The sequence below is a fragment of the Carcharodon carcharias genome, chromosome 11, assembly GCF_017639515.1.
Source record: "Carcharodon carcharias isolate sCarCar2 chromosome 11, sCarCar2.pri, whole genome shotgun sequence".
NCBI classification, from domain to species: domain Eukaryota; kingdom Metazoa; phylum Chordata; class Chondrichthyes; order Lamniformes; family Lamnidae; genus Carcharodon; species Carcharodon carcharias.
In genome coordinates, this window is record NC_054477.1 from 100,377,566 (window position 1) to 100,390,799 (window position 13,234).

Here is a 13,234-nt window from a genome sequence, read left to right on the forward strand (position 1 = left end):
TCATTAAATAGCTGCAGGGTGAACTGGTCAATTGCAGGCTGGTTTGCCCTTGACTTTTCACTGCAGCAGGGATTCTGCCCCTCACATAAAAGTGTGTGTGTGTAGGGTTAATTAAACAAGGGAGAGGTTACTAAAGACAGTCTGTGAAGGCTAAGAGATGAAAGGTTAAAGGTGTTAGTTTGATGCATTTGTAATGAGAGGCTATGGTAAGGTTGAGTTGCAAGTAAATAGGGTGGATTTAAAATTTGCATTTTGAGATAAGTTGGAAACTTGGTTTTTCAGCTGTTGAATTTCAAAAGGGTTTTCAGAGGTGGAGAGGAATATTTGCTTCTTACAAAGGCTTCATCAATAAACAGGGAAGATATATTAAATTTTATTGACACAAAAGTAGAGACAAATTAGAAAACATGAAAAAATTTTATATGTGGAGAAGTTGAGTTCAAAGAGATGTTTGAAGACAATGGAATCTGAGATGAAACAGGGAAAAAGATATTTAAGGAAGGACGTTGAACTGAGGTGTAATGGCTGTGGGAGAAAAGCCCTGAAGACCAGCTCTTGGTGTGTGAGCCATTGAAAAAGCTGTGAAACTTTTGAATTGGAGGCAGCCATCCAATGTTGAGTCAAGAAAGTCTATTTGAGAAGTCATGAGGTGTACTTTTATTAATATGATAAATATTCCCTGATTTGGGTACCATTACTGGATTTTTATGGTTAAAATCTAGTAGGGATTTGTTACCAAGAAGGTAGTTTACTTGTGTACTTTTGACCAAGCAGGTTTTTTGGAGAGTGTGTTCTGTAAGACTGTTTTAAGTGTGTAACTAATCTTGTGTGCTTAAGATTTTATCTATTTAATAAATCATTTAATTTTTAAAACTCTAGAGGTGCTATTGGAGTTTCTATGCTTTTGATGTCAGTAACTTTTCCTCCTTGTTTTCATAATAAAAAAAACTTTATAACTTTATGATCAGTGAGACAGACTTCACTTTAGGGTATGGCTTGCTCAGCAATAAAGGGAGGCAATGACATAGTGGTATTATCACTGGACTAATAATCCAGAGACCCAGGGTAATGCTCTTCAGACCTGGGTTTGAATCCCGCCACAGCAGATGGTGAAATTTGAATTCAATAAAAATCAGAAATTGAAAGTCAAATGATGACAATGGAACCATTGTTGATTATTGGAAAAACCCATCTGGTTCACTAATGCCTCTTTAGGGAAGGAAATCTGTCATCCTGACCTGACCTGGCCTGGCTTACATGTGACTCCAGACCCACAATAATATGGTCGACTCTTACATGACCGCTGAAATAGCCTAACAAGCCACTCAGTTGTAACAAGTCACAAAAAAGGAATGAAACCGGACGAACAACCTGGCATTGACCTAGGCACAGGAAACGACAAAGGCAAATTCAGCCCTGCTGGCTCTGCAAAGTCCTCCTTACTAACATCGGGGGGCTGGTGCCTGTCTTGCAGACTAGTCAGGCAACAGCCTGACATGGTCATTTTCATGGAATCATACCTGACAGATAATGTCCCAGACACCACCATCACTATCCCCTGGGTATGTCCTGTTCGAACAGCAGAGTGGCTGTACAGTCAGGTGGGAACTGCCCTGGGAGCCCTCAACATCGACTCTGGACCCCATGAAGTCTCATGGCATCAGGTCAAACAAGGGCAAAGAAGCGTCCTGCTGGTTACCACGTACTGCTCTCCCTCAGCTGATGAATCAGTGCTCTTCCATGTTGAATGCCACTTGGAGGAAGCACTAAGAGTGGCAAGGGCCTAGAGTGTACTCTGGTTGGGGGGATTTCAATGTCCATCACCAAGAGTGGCTTGGTAGCACCACTACTGACCGAGCTAGTTGAGTCTCAAAGGACAAAGCTGCTAGACTGGGTCTGTGGAGAGGTGATGGAACCAACAAGAGGGAAAAACATACTTGACTTTATCCTCACCAACCTGCCTGCTGCAGATGCATCTGTCCATGACAGTATCGGTAGGAGTGACCACCGCACAGTCATTGCAGAGACAAAGTCCCGCCTTCACACTGAGGATACCCTCCATGGTGTAGTGCGGCACTACTGCCATGCTGAATGGGATAGATTTAAAGCAGATCTATCAACTCAAGATTGGGCATCCAGGAGGCACTGTGGGCCATCAGCAGCAACAGAATTTTACTCGAACATAATTTGTAACCTCATGGCCCTGCATATACCCCACTCTGCCATCACCATCATACAAGGGGATAAACCCTGGTTCAATGAAGAGTGCAGGAGGGCATGCCAGGAGCAGCACCAGGCATACCTAAAATGAGGTGTCAACCTAATGAAGCTATAACACAGGACTATTTACAAACCAAACAGCATAAGCAGCAAGTGATAGATAGGGCTAAGTGATCCCACAACCAACGGATCAGATCTAAGCTCTGCAGTCCTGCCACATCCAGTTGTGAACGTTGGTGGATAATTAAACAACTCACTGGAGGAGGAGGCCCCAAATATCCCATCCTCAATGATGGAAGAGCCCAGCACAGCAGTGCTGAAGATAAGGCTGAAGCATTTGCTACAATCTTCAGCCAGGAGTGCTGAGTGGTTGATCCATCTTGGCCTCCTCTGGAGGTCCCCAGCATCTTAGATGCCAGCCTTCAGCCAATTCGATTCACTCCATGTGATACCAAGAAACGGCTGAAGGCACTGGATACTGCAAAGGCTATGGGCCCTGACAATATTCCTGCAATAGTGCTGAAGACTTGTGCTCCAGAACTTGCCACACCCCTAGCTAAGCTGTTCCAGTACAATTACAACACTGGCATCTACCCGGCTATGTGGAAAACTGCTCAGGTATGTCCTGTACACTAAAAGCAGGACAAATCCCACCTGGCCAATTACCGCCCCATCAGTCTACTCTCCTTCATCAGTAAAGCAATGGAAGGGGGTCATCAAAAGTACTATCAAGCTGCACTTGCTTAGCAACAATCTGCTCACTGGTGCCCAGTTTAGGTTTCACCAGGGCTATTCATCTCCTGACCTTGTTACAGACTTGGTTCAAACATGCACAAAAGAGCTGAACTCCCGAGGTGAGGTGAGACTGACTGCCCTTGACATCAAGGCCACATTTGACAGAGTGTGGCATCAAGGAGCCCTAGCAAAACTGGAGCCAATGGAAATCAGGATGGAAACTCTCCACTGGTTGGAGTCATGCCTAGCACAAAGGAAGATGGCTGTGGTTATTGGAGATCAGTCATCTCAGCTCCAGGACATCACTGCAGGAGTTTCTCACGATAGTGTCCTCAGCCGAGCCATCTTCAGTTGCTTCATCAATGACCTTCCTTCCATCATAAGGTCAAAGGTGGGGATGTTTGCTGATGATTGCACAATATTCAGCACCATTCGCAACTCCTTAGATACTGAAGCAGTCCATGTCCAAATGCAGCAAGACCTGGGCAATATCCAGGCTTGGGTTGACAAGTGGCAAGTAACATTTGCACCACCTGTGTCAGGCAATGACCATCTCCAACAAGAGAGAATCCAACCATCGCCCCTTGATGTTCAATAGCATTACCATTACTGAATCCCCCACTATCAACATCTTGGGGGTTACCATTGACCAGAAACTGAACAGGACTTGTCATACAAATAATGTGGCTACAAGAGCAGGCCAGAGGCTGCATGCGACAAGTAACTCACCTCTTGACTCCACCATCTACAAAGCACAAGTCAGGAGTGTGATGGAATACTCCCCACTTGCCTGGATGAGTGCAGCTCCCATAACACTCATGAAGTTTGACACCGTCCAGGACAAAGCAGCCCACTTGATTGGCACAACATCCACAAACATTCACTCCCTCCACCATCGATGCACAGTGTCAGCAATGTGTGCCATCTACAAGATACACTGCAGGAATTCACCAAGGCTCCTTCGACAGCAACTTCCAAACCCACGACCTCTACCATCTAGAAGGACAAATGCAACAGATAGATGGGAACACCACCACCTGGAAGTTCCCCACCAATTCACTCACCATCCTGACTTGGAAATATATCGCCATTCCTTCGCTGTTGCTGTGTCAAAATCCCTTCCTAACAACACTGTGGGTGCACCTACACCACATGGACTGCAGCGGTGCAAGAAGACAGATCACCACCACTTTCTCAGGGGCAAGTAGGTGTGGGCAATAAATGCTGGCCCAGCCAGCGAAGCTCAGATCCCATGAATGAATAAAATAAATAAATAACATCTGCTGTGATCATAATACTAAGAGATTGGAGTGCAAAAATTAAGAGGTTTTGCTACAATTGTACATGGCTTCAGTGAGACCACATCTGGAGTACTCTGTACAGTTTTGGTTTCCATATTTAAGGAAGGTTATACATGAATTGGAGGTGGTACAGCAAATATTCACTAGATTGGTCTCTGGGATGGTCTTATGATGGAAGACTGCATAAGTTGGGTGTATGTTCTGTCATGAATCTATTAATGTATATTATAGTTTGGAAAATATTTTTCTTTTAAAATAGAGATTTAGTCTGTGGGTGTGTCTTAATTGGATTAAAGCCAGCTAGTCTGGGTGCTTTGATGGGTACTAGTTTTGATATGTAAGAGAGATAGAGTGTATTTGCAATTTTTGAATAGAGAATTCAAGAAGTAGGGTGAAAACTGATGTCTTTCTACCAGCTATCAAGCAAAATGTTTATATTACTAATAAAGTTGGAACTATGAAAGGGGTTTTATTGTTAGAGATGTTTATTTCATCTCTGTTGACTTAATGAGAATTAACAATGAGGTATAACCTCTGTGGTTTTTGTGTGTGCAGAGCAGAGGCAATGTGAGATCAAAAGGCAGCTGTAAGCCTCCAACTGACTCCACAGGAACCAAATTGAAAGAACCTTATTTTGAATGCTTAAGGTGAAAATGCTTTGTCTGGTATTTGATTAAGTCTATGGGTTGCTGTTGCCTTAATAGAAATTAGTGTGGAAATTTGTTAAAAATTATTATAGTAGTAATTTGTAGCCATGTGGGGCTGATGGTCTGATTCCTGAGTTTAGAGTCACATCTCAAACATAACACTTTAAACAATTGTCATAACCTACATTTTAAGTTTCCCTCTGGGATTTTTAAATAACTCAGCTTTTACCAACTGTATCAGTCATGACAATTCTCTTGTGTTTAGAAGAATAAGAGATGATTTAAACACACATGATTCTGAAGGGGTTTGGCAGGGTAAATACTGAGAGGCTGTTTCCACTTGATGGGGAATGCAGCCTTGCAAAGGCTGTCAAACATAGCCAGCAGAAGGGCTCCCCAGAGCGCTGCTGGTAAGCAGGCCAGGTAGGAAGGTAGGGCAGGAGGCCTCTGTGCCCCTTGTTTCTCAGATCATTGCCTTGCTGCCCTCCTCGAGGAGGCGATAGCACGGCAGGATGTCCTTGTTCCGAGGGACAGGAGGAGGAGGCCCCCCCACGTGACCAAACGTGCCTGGGAGGAGATGGTGGATGTGGTGAGCTCCTGCAATGTGTTGTAATGCACCTGGGTCCAGTGTCGCAAGTGCTTTAATGGCCTTTTGCGCTCTGGAAGGGTAAGTACCATGTAGGCATTGGTCAGTGAACCTAGCTTGTGCCTCCTTGCTCTGCAAGGTTGGACCGTGTGGTGCCAAATGTGATGTAGGCTGCATTTGGCCGGGTGGGGGTGGGGGACAAGCCTGGCATCTTTGTGTGTGTGTATGGCAGCTGCGGGGTGAGGAGGCACTGGAGACCTGCAATGTCCCACTCTGTTTGGGTGGGATGGCAGCGAAGAGATTCCTGGTACAAGTTGCACTAATCAAAGCTCTTTTCTCTTTTTCAGGAGAAGAATGCTCATAATGCTGCCAAATGGGCGAGGACTGGTGGGGGGCCGGTCCGGCTAGCCATCATTACTAGGCTCGAGCAGAAGACCCTTGATCTAGAGAGGCACCATGTGCCCAGGTCCACCGGTGTCGGTGAGGCTGGGGTGCCATGGGCTGGTATGTTTGCCCAGCAGTGAAGTCACCATTGTTCTCCCAGCAGTCATGGCAGTGCTGAATGTTCAGTGATTGAAGTTTGCAACATAGCTTGACCATTGCTTATGGAAGGATGAGAGCATAATGATCCAGGGGACAGGCATGCACATTGACATTGTCTCCACGTTAACTAATCAAATGACCTTGTTCTTCCTTTCAGCATCACCGGAGCAGGGCCAGGAGGAGGAGGCACAGGGCCCCCCACTCATACCTGAGGGTCCTGAAGTTCCTGACTCACCCAGCGTCACACCATCTCTGCCAGGCAGGCACCAGCGCAGACACTAGCACCTTGGCAGGAATTAGATCATTGGCTAGTGTCCCGGGGCACAGTGGTGAGGGCACTTCACAGTCGCTGGAGGAGATGGTGGAGACAGAATGTGCCCATGGCGCTAGCAGTCGGAGGACTGCAAGGGACCAGGAACATGCTCAGTCGGTGGCTGATGATGTGCACCTGGAGTTGTCCATGAAGCAGCAAACACTGGAAGTCCAGCGGGAGGATCTGGCAGAGATACATGAGGCTATGCTTGGCTTGGTCTCTCTGGTGGAGGAGTCCACGCAGAGTATTGCCGATGCAATGAGCCTCATGACAGTGCGCCATGTGCCCTCCATGGAGAGAGTGGCGACTCTCGTGGAGAGGCTCCTCCAGGAGACCAGTCAGAGCAAGCCCTCATATCGACATTGACCTCAGCTGTTCAGTGCCCGTGTGAGAGATGGTCTGGGCACCAAGTTTCCCAGCTCAGTGCCCATCCATCTATAGTGAGTAGGGAGGTCTGAACTGACCTCACATCGGCACAGCAAGTGCCTGTCATCTCTGCGGGTTCCTCTCAGGGCACTCTGGATGAGGGCAGCAACTCCTCCGCCCCTCTGCCATGACCGTGGCATCTGATGAGGCTGTGATGACTGGGGAGATGCCAGCTGTGGAACTGACTGCTCCCTTCCAGGCAGGGCCAGCACAGGCTCCATGGGCCAATGGACATCCGCCAAGGTCATCGAGGCCAACAGGACAGCACAGTGAGCAAGCTGTCTCAGATGCCAGTGCCAGCGAGGGGACAACACTTAGACATAGCACCCAAAAACATAAACATAAGGCACCTTAAGCACACCACGGGTTTCTCACTGGGGCTTTTGTGTTGCCCCGAGATGAGGTTGTGATTAGTTGGTGTGTTCTTCGACACCTTTATCATTTTATTTACTTAAGATCATTTTGTTATATCATTAAATTTAGACATGTGACCATGACTGAAGGTGTTTCTTTTCCTCTGCAGGTGGATGGTTACTCATGATGTTATGAGTGGGTTGTGTCACATTGAGCTTTATTGACTTGGCCCCCAGTTAATGTTCCTATCCAGGCAGATGTAGCACCCAGGTGTTGAGTATGGAGCCTGCAGCACAGGCTTTTGTTGAAGGTCCATCTGTGTCGGGCTAGAGGAAAGTTGTTTGGATTAAAGCCTCCCAGGTGTCCCTTCCTCCCTGGAGTATGCCCGGGTCAGTGTCTACCCCCTCAGCGTTCTTCTGTGTGTGCTCATCCTCCGACTCACTACTGGATTCATCGTGTGCAGCCGCAGCCACTGCGTTTACGTCTTCATCGTCCACTGCTTCGCCCCTTTCCTGCGCCAGATTGTGTAGAGTGCAGCATGCAACCACTATCAGCAACGTGATCTGGGGGGTACTGGAGTGCACCCCCTGAACAGTCCAGGCATCAGAAGTGCATCTTGAGAAGGCCGATGGTTCTCTCAACCACAGCCTTGTGGAGACATAGCTCTTCTTGTACTGCTGTTCAGCTTCTGTTCTTGGATGGTGGAGAGGCGTCATGAGCCACTTTTTGAGGGGATAGCTCTTGTAACCCAGCAGCTAACCACCCAGATGGGCTGGAGCACTGAAGAGCCCCAGCACCTGAGAGTGTCTCAGGATGTATGCATCATGGGAGCTGCCTGGATACCTTGCACAGACTTGTAGAATCAGCATCCTGTGGTCACACACTATCTGCACGTTCATGGAGTGGAAGTCCTTCCTGTTGACGAAGGCACCGGGCTCATCTGCTGGTGCCTTGATGGCCACATGTGTACAGTCTATTGCACCCTGGACGCGGGGGAAGCCAGCAATGGCTGCAAAGCCTCTGGCTCGCTGTATCTGGCTTGCCTGATCCCAACGGTAGTGAATGAATGTCAATGCCCGTCTGAACAGCGCGTCTGTAACCTGCTTGACACCAGTGTGGACATCTTATTGGGAGACACCGCAAAGATCACCCACCAACGCCTGGAAAGAGCCAGAGGCAGAAAAGTTGAGGGCAGATGTGACCTTTAGAGCCACTGGCATGGGATGTCCACCCACACAGTTAGCAGAGAACTCAGGGCCTATCATCTAACGGATAGAGTTGACTGCCTCCCTTGAGAGATGGAGCCTCCTTCAGCACTGTACCTCAGACATACAGCTGCCCGTAAACCCTGGCAGCAGGATAGTGGCTTCTTCTGCGGCCCCTTCCGCCTTGGACTTCCTCTTGGCCTTGCGCCCCTTCTCCCAAAGGTCGCTCCTCCAGAGGCTGAATGTGCTCTTCTGGCCTCCTCCCCCTCTGGCCCACCCTTCCTCCTCAGAGGAGGTGCCTAGCTTAACCCCAAGCTAAGGGAAGGCTTCCTGAAACCTGCTCTCAAAAAGGAGCTGCTCGTAAAGATATAGCAATCTCTGTGGATTTCAGCTTTCCCAACATTAATTTGAATCCAGCGCCAGCCAATTGATGCATAGCAAAATCCCTCAAACAGCAATTCAATAGTGACTGGATAATCTGATTTAATCGTGTTAGTTGATGGATAATTATTAACCTGCATACTAGGAGAATCCCTTGCTCCTCCTCAAGAGAGTGCCATGTGATCTTTTAAACCTATCTCAGAAGGCTTAAAGCTAGAACTGTCAAGAGTACAGTATACCTTCAGTACTGCACTGCAATGTCAGCCTAGATTACATGCTCGAGTCTCTGAAATGGAAAGCAGTCCACAATCTTCTGAATCAGCAGCAAAAGTACTCCCAACTGAGTCACGACTAACACTTAGGAACATGAAACTGACAGTCTACCTTCATTGTGCTGGAGTATTGCTTATATTTTGGCTTACGCTACAAGGTATTCATAAACCATTGTCTGATCTGGTTTAGATCAAAGATGAAAATTGTAAAGCAGATTCATCAAAAACAAATCTGACACAAAATAGAGAAAACACAAGTTAATTTGAAATACAATTGAGAAAGAATTGGAAGTGGAATAGTAAAATACACTGTGGGAAGAACAGATATTTGAGGGGGCAAAAATGATCATCGACAAAAGAGTTTTGAAATCTTGGGAGGGAGGGAGAGAAAGAATTTTGCAGAGTTAAGGAAAGAAGGTTCAGTAAGGCAGCCTGTAAAATGGATTGTACTTTTACCGAAAAGGCAACCTGCAATGAATGGAGAAGGTCATTCTTTAATAATTCATTTGGTATGTTTATAGTGCAGACAATCTAAACCATGAAGGTCCAGGAACTTTGGTTTTTTATGAGTTATTTAATCTCAGTCGGGTGGAGCAATAAAATTGACGAATGTCACTAGAAATTGAGGTAAATCAGTTACAGTTCTAGTGCTGGTTGCGATTCAGAAACCCTGCTAGAAGTTGACATTTGTGCTGCCCTGAGAGAGAATGGCATAAGGATATGATGAGCCTAAATTAAATGCTTCTGTGGTTAAGTAGCCTTGTAACTTTGTAATAGCTTTAGCTATTAGTCTTCATCCATCATTCAGACCTGAAATGTTAACTCTGTATCTCTCCACAGCTGCTGCCTGACCTGTTGCGTATTGCCAGCGTTTTATGTCTTTATTTCATATTTCCAGCATCTGCAGTATTTTGCTTTTCTGTTGCTTGCATGAAGAATGGTCATTTGAAGAGGCACTAACTTGTATCAATTGCTCTGGTGCTGCCAATTTATAATTCCTCCTGCCACAGTACTCTATGGACTTTCCTCTAGAAGTTCCCCAGAACCAGATCCTCGCAAGAAAAAAATGCCTTGAGATCTGGTGCAGGAAATAATAAAAAAAAAACCCAAAAAGTCAGAATTAAAATTGACATCACAGGTATGTCACTTGATGGTAGATTTTCCAATCAAGAGTACCAGATTTTCAGGTGTAAAATAAGTGGTTTTGATTGGAAAATTAGTTGATCAAATAGATCACTGCCCATTTTTCATCCATTCTGATTTTCCAATTGGAATTTAATTGGTGCAGGAAACTATTAGCAATTTGTGGCTAGACCTGCAAATAAGCACAAAATACCTTGACAGACAGCAGTGTGCAGTGTGAATGATATAGTGAAGTCCACTTGTCTGAGAAGTAATGCCTGTAAATGTATTGATTTACCAGACAAACCGTGATGGAGTTTTGTAAAATTTCACACGTCAGGTACTGCCAGTGGCTTTAAAAGTCAAAACTACAAAACAGTTAAATATCATGTTTGTTTCAAATTACTACATAAATTATAAATATAAGCCAATTATCTGTGCAAAGATGTGCGAAACGAGTCTCAGATGTCTTTCAGTTTCATTTTATTCTTCGGCTCATCCGACGCCTCAGCAAGAAACTTTTTCTCTTTCTCTCAAGTGCTAAGGAACGCAAGCTCCAACAACTCATCGACACCAACACCCATCTAGGACCCTCCACCCCTGCCTGTCCCTCCGTCCCCATCCCATCTTCCAATCCCAGCCCCAGCCGTGTATTCACTATACCCCCTGACCTTCCCCTCTCCGATGCTGAACGTTCAGTGCTCTGCAAAGGACTTAGTTTCATACCCATACGCCCTCACCTCAATGAATTTCGGGCTCGGCATGATGCTGAACTCTTCTTCCGCCGTCTTCGTCTCCAGGCTCACTTCTTTGGGCAGGAGTCCTCTCCCCATTCAATGGATCCTTTCACCCACCTCCAATATTCTCCCTCTACCTGGACCCCTCCCTCTGGATTCTTACCTTCTCTTGATCTTTTTATTGAGAACTGTCGGCGCGACATTAGTCGTCTCAATTTCTCTGCTCCTCTCACCCATTCTAACCTGTCTCTCTCTGAACTTACTGCACTCAATTCTCTCAGGTCCAACCCTGACATTGTCATCAAACCCGCTGACAAGGGTGGTGCTGTTGTTGTCTGGCGCACTGACCTCTACCTCGTGGAGGCTGAGCGTCGACTCGCAGACACTTCCTCCTACCTCTTCCTGGACGATGACCCCACCACTGAACATCAAGCCATTGTTTCCAGGACTGTCACTGACCTCATCTCCTCTGGGGATCTTCCTCCCACAGCTTCCAACCTGATAGTCACCCAACCTCGGACGGCCCGCTTCTATCTCCTACCCAAAATCCACAAACAGAACTGCCCCGGTAGACCAATCATCTCAGCTTGCTCCTGCCCCACAGAACTCATTTCTCGTTATCTTGACTCCCTTCTCTCTCCCCTTGTCCAGTCCCTTCCCACCTACATCCGTGATTCCTCTGACACCTTACGTCACATCAACAATTTCCAGTTCCCTGGCCCCAACCGCTTCCTCTTCACCATGGACGTCCAATCCCTCTACACCTCCATCCCCCACCAGGATGGTCTGAGGGCCCTTAGCTTCTTCCTTGAACAGAGGCCCGAACAATCCCCATCCACCACTACTCTCCTCCGTCTGGCTGAACTTGTTCTCACGCTGAACAATTTCTCCTTCAACTCCTCTCACTTCCTCCAAATAAAAGGTGTGGCTATGGGTACCCGCATGGGCCCCAGCTATGCCTGTCTCTTTATGGGGTATGTGGAACATTCCTTGTTCCAGTCCTACTCCGGCCCCCTTCCACAACTCTTTCTCCGGTACATCAATGATTACTTTGGTGCTGCTTCATGCTCTCGTCGGGACTTGGAAAAATTTATTAATTTTGCTTCCAATCTCCACCCCTCCATCATTTTCACGTGGTCCATCTCTGACACTTCCCTTCCCTTCCTTGACCTCTCTGTCTCAATCTCTGGTGATAGACTGTCCACCAATATCCATTACAAACCCACCGACTCCCACAGCTACCTCGACTACAGCTCCTCACACCCCGCTTCCTGTAAGGACTCCATCCCATTCTCTCAGTTCCTTCGCCTCCGTCGCATCTGTTCTGATGATGCTACCTTCAAAAACAGTTCCTCTGACATGTCCTCCTTCTTCCTTAACCGAGGTGTTCCACCCACGGTCGTTGAAAGGGCCCTCAACCGTGTCCGGCCCATCTCCCGCGCATCTGCCCTCATGCCTTCTCCTCCCTCCCAAAAACATGATAGGGTCCCCCTTGTCCTCACTTATCACCCCACCAGCCTCCGCATTCAAAGGATCAACCTCCACCATTTCCGCCAACTCCAGCATGATGCCACCACCAAACACATCTTCCATTCACCCCCCCCTATCGGCATTCCATAGGGATCGCTTCCTCCGGGACACCCTGGTCCACTCCTCCATCACCCCCTACTCCTCAACCCCCTCCTATGTCACCACCTCATGCCCACGCAAAAGATGCAACACCTGCCCCTTCACTTCCTCTCTCCTCACCGTCCAAGGGCCCAAACACTCCTTTCAAGTGAAGCAGCATTTCACTTGCATTTCCCCCAACTTAGTCTACTGCATTCGTTGTTCCCAATGTGGTCTCCTCTACATTGGAGAGACCAAACGTAAACTGGGCGACCGCTTTGCAGAACACCTGCGGTCTGTCCGCAAGAATGACCCAAACCTCCCTGTCGCTTGCCATTTTAACACTCCACCCTGCTCTCTTGCCCACATGTCTGTCCTTGGCTTGCTGCATTGTTCCAGTGAAGCCCAACGCAAACTGGAGGAACAACACCTCATCTTCCGACTAGGCACTTTACAGCCTTCCGGACTGAATATTGAATTCAACAACTTTAGGTCTTGAGCTCCCTCCTCCATCCCCACCCCCTTTCTGTTTCCCCCTTCCTTTTGTTTTTTTTCCAATAAATTATATAGATTTTTCTTTTCCCACCTATTTCCATTATTTTTAAATATTTTAAAATCTTTTATGCTCTCCCCACCCCCACTAGAGCTATACCTTGAGTGCCCTACCATCCATTCTTAATTAGCACATTCGTTTAGATAATATCACCAACTTTAACACCTATGTGTTCTTTTGTTCTATTGTTGGTGACATCTTTTGATGATCTGCTTCTATCACTGCTTGTTT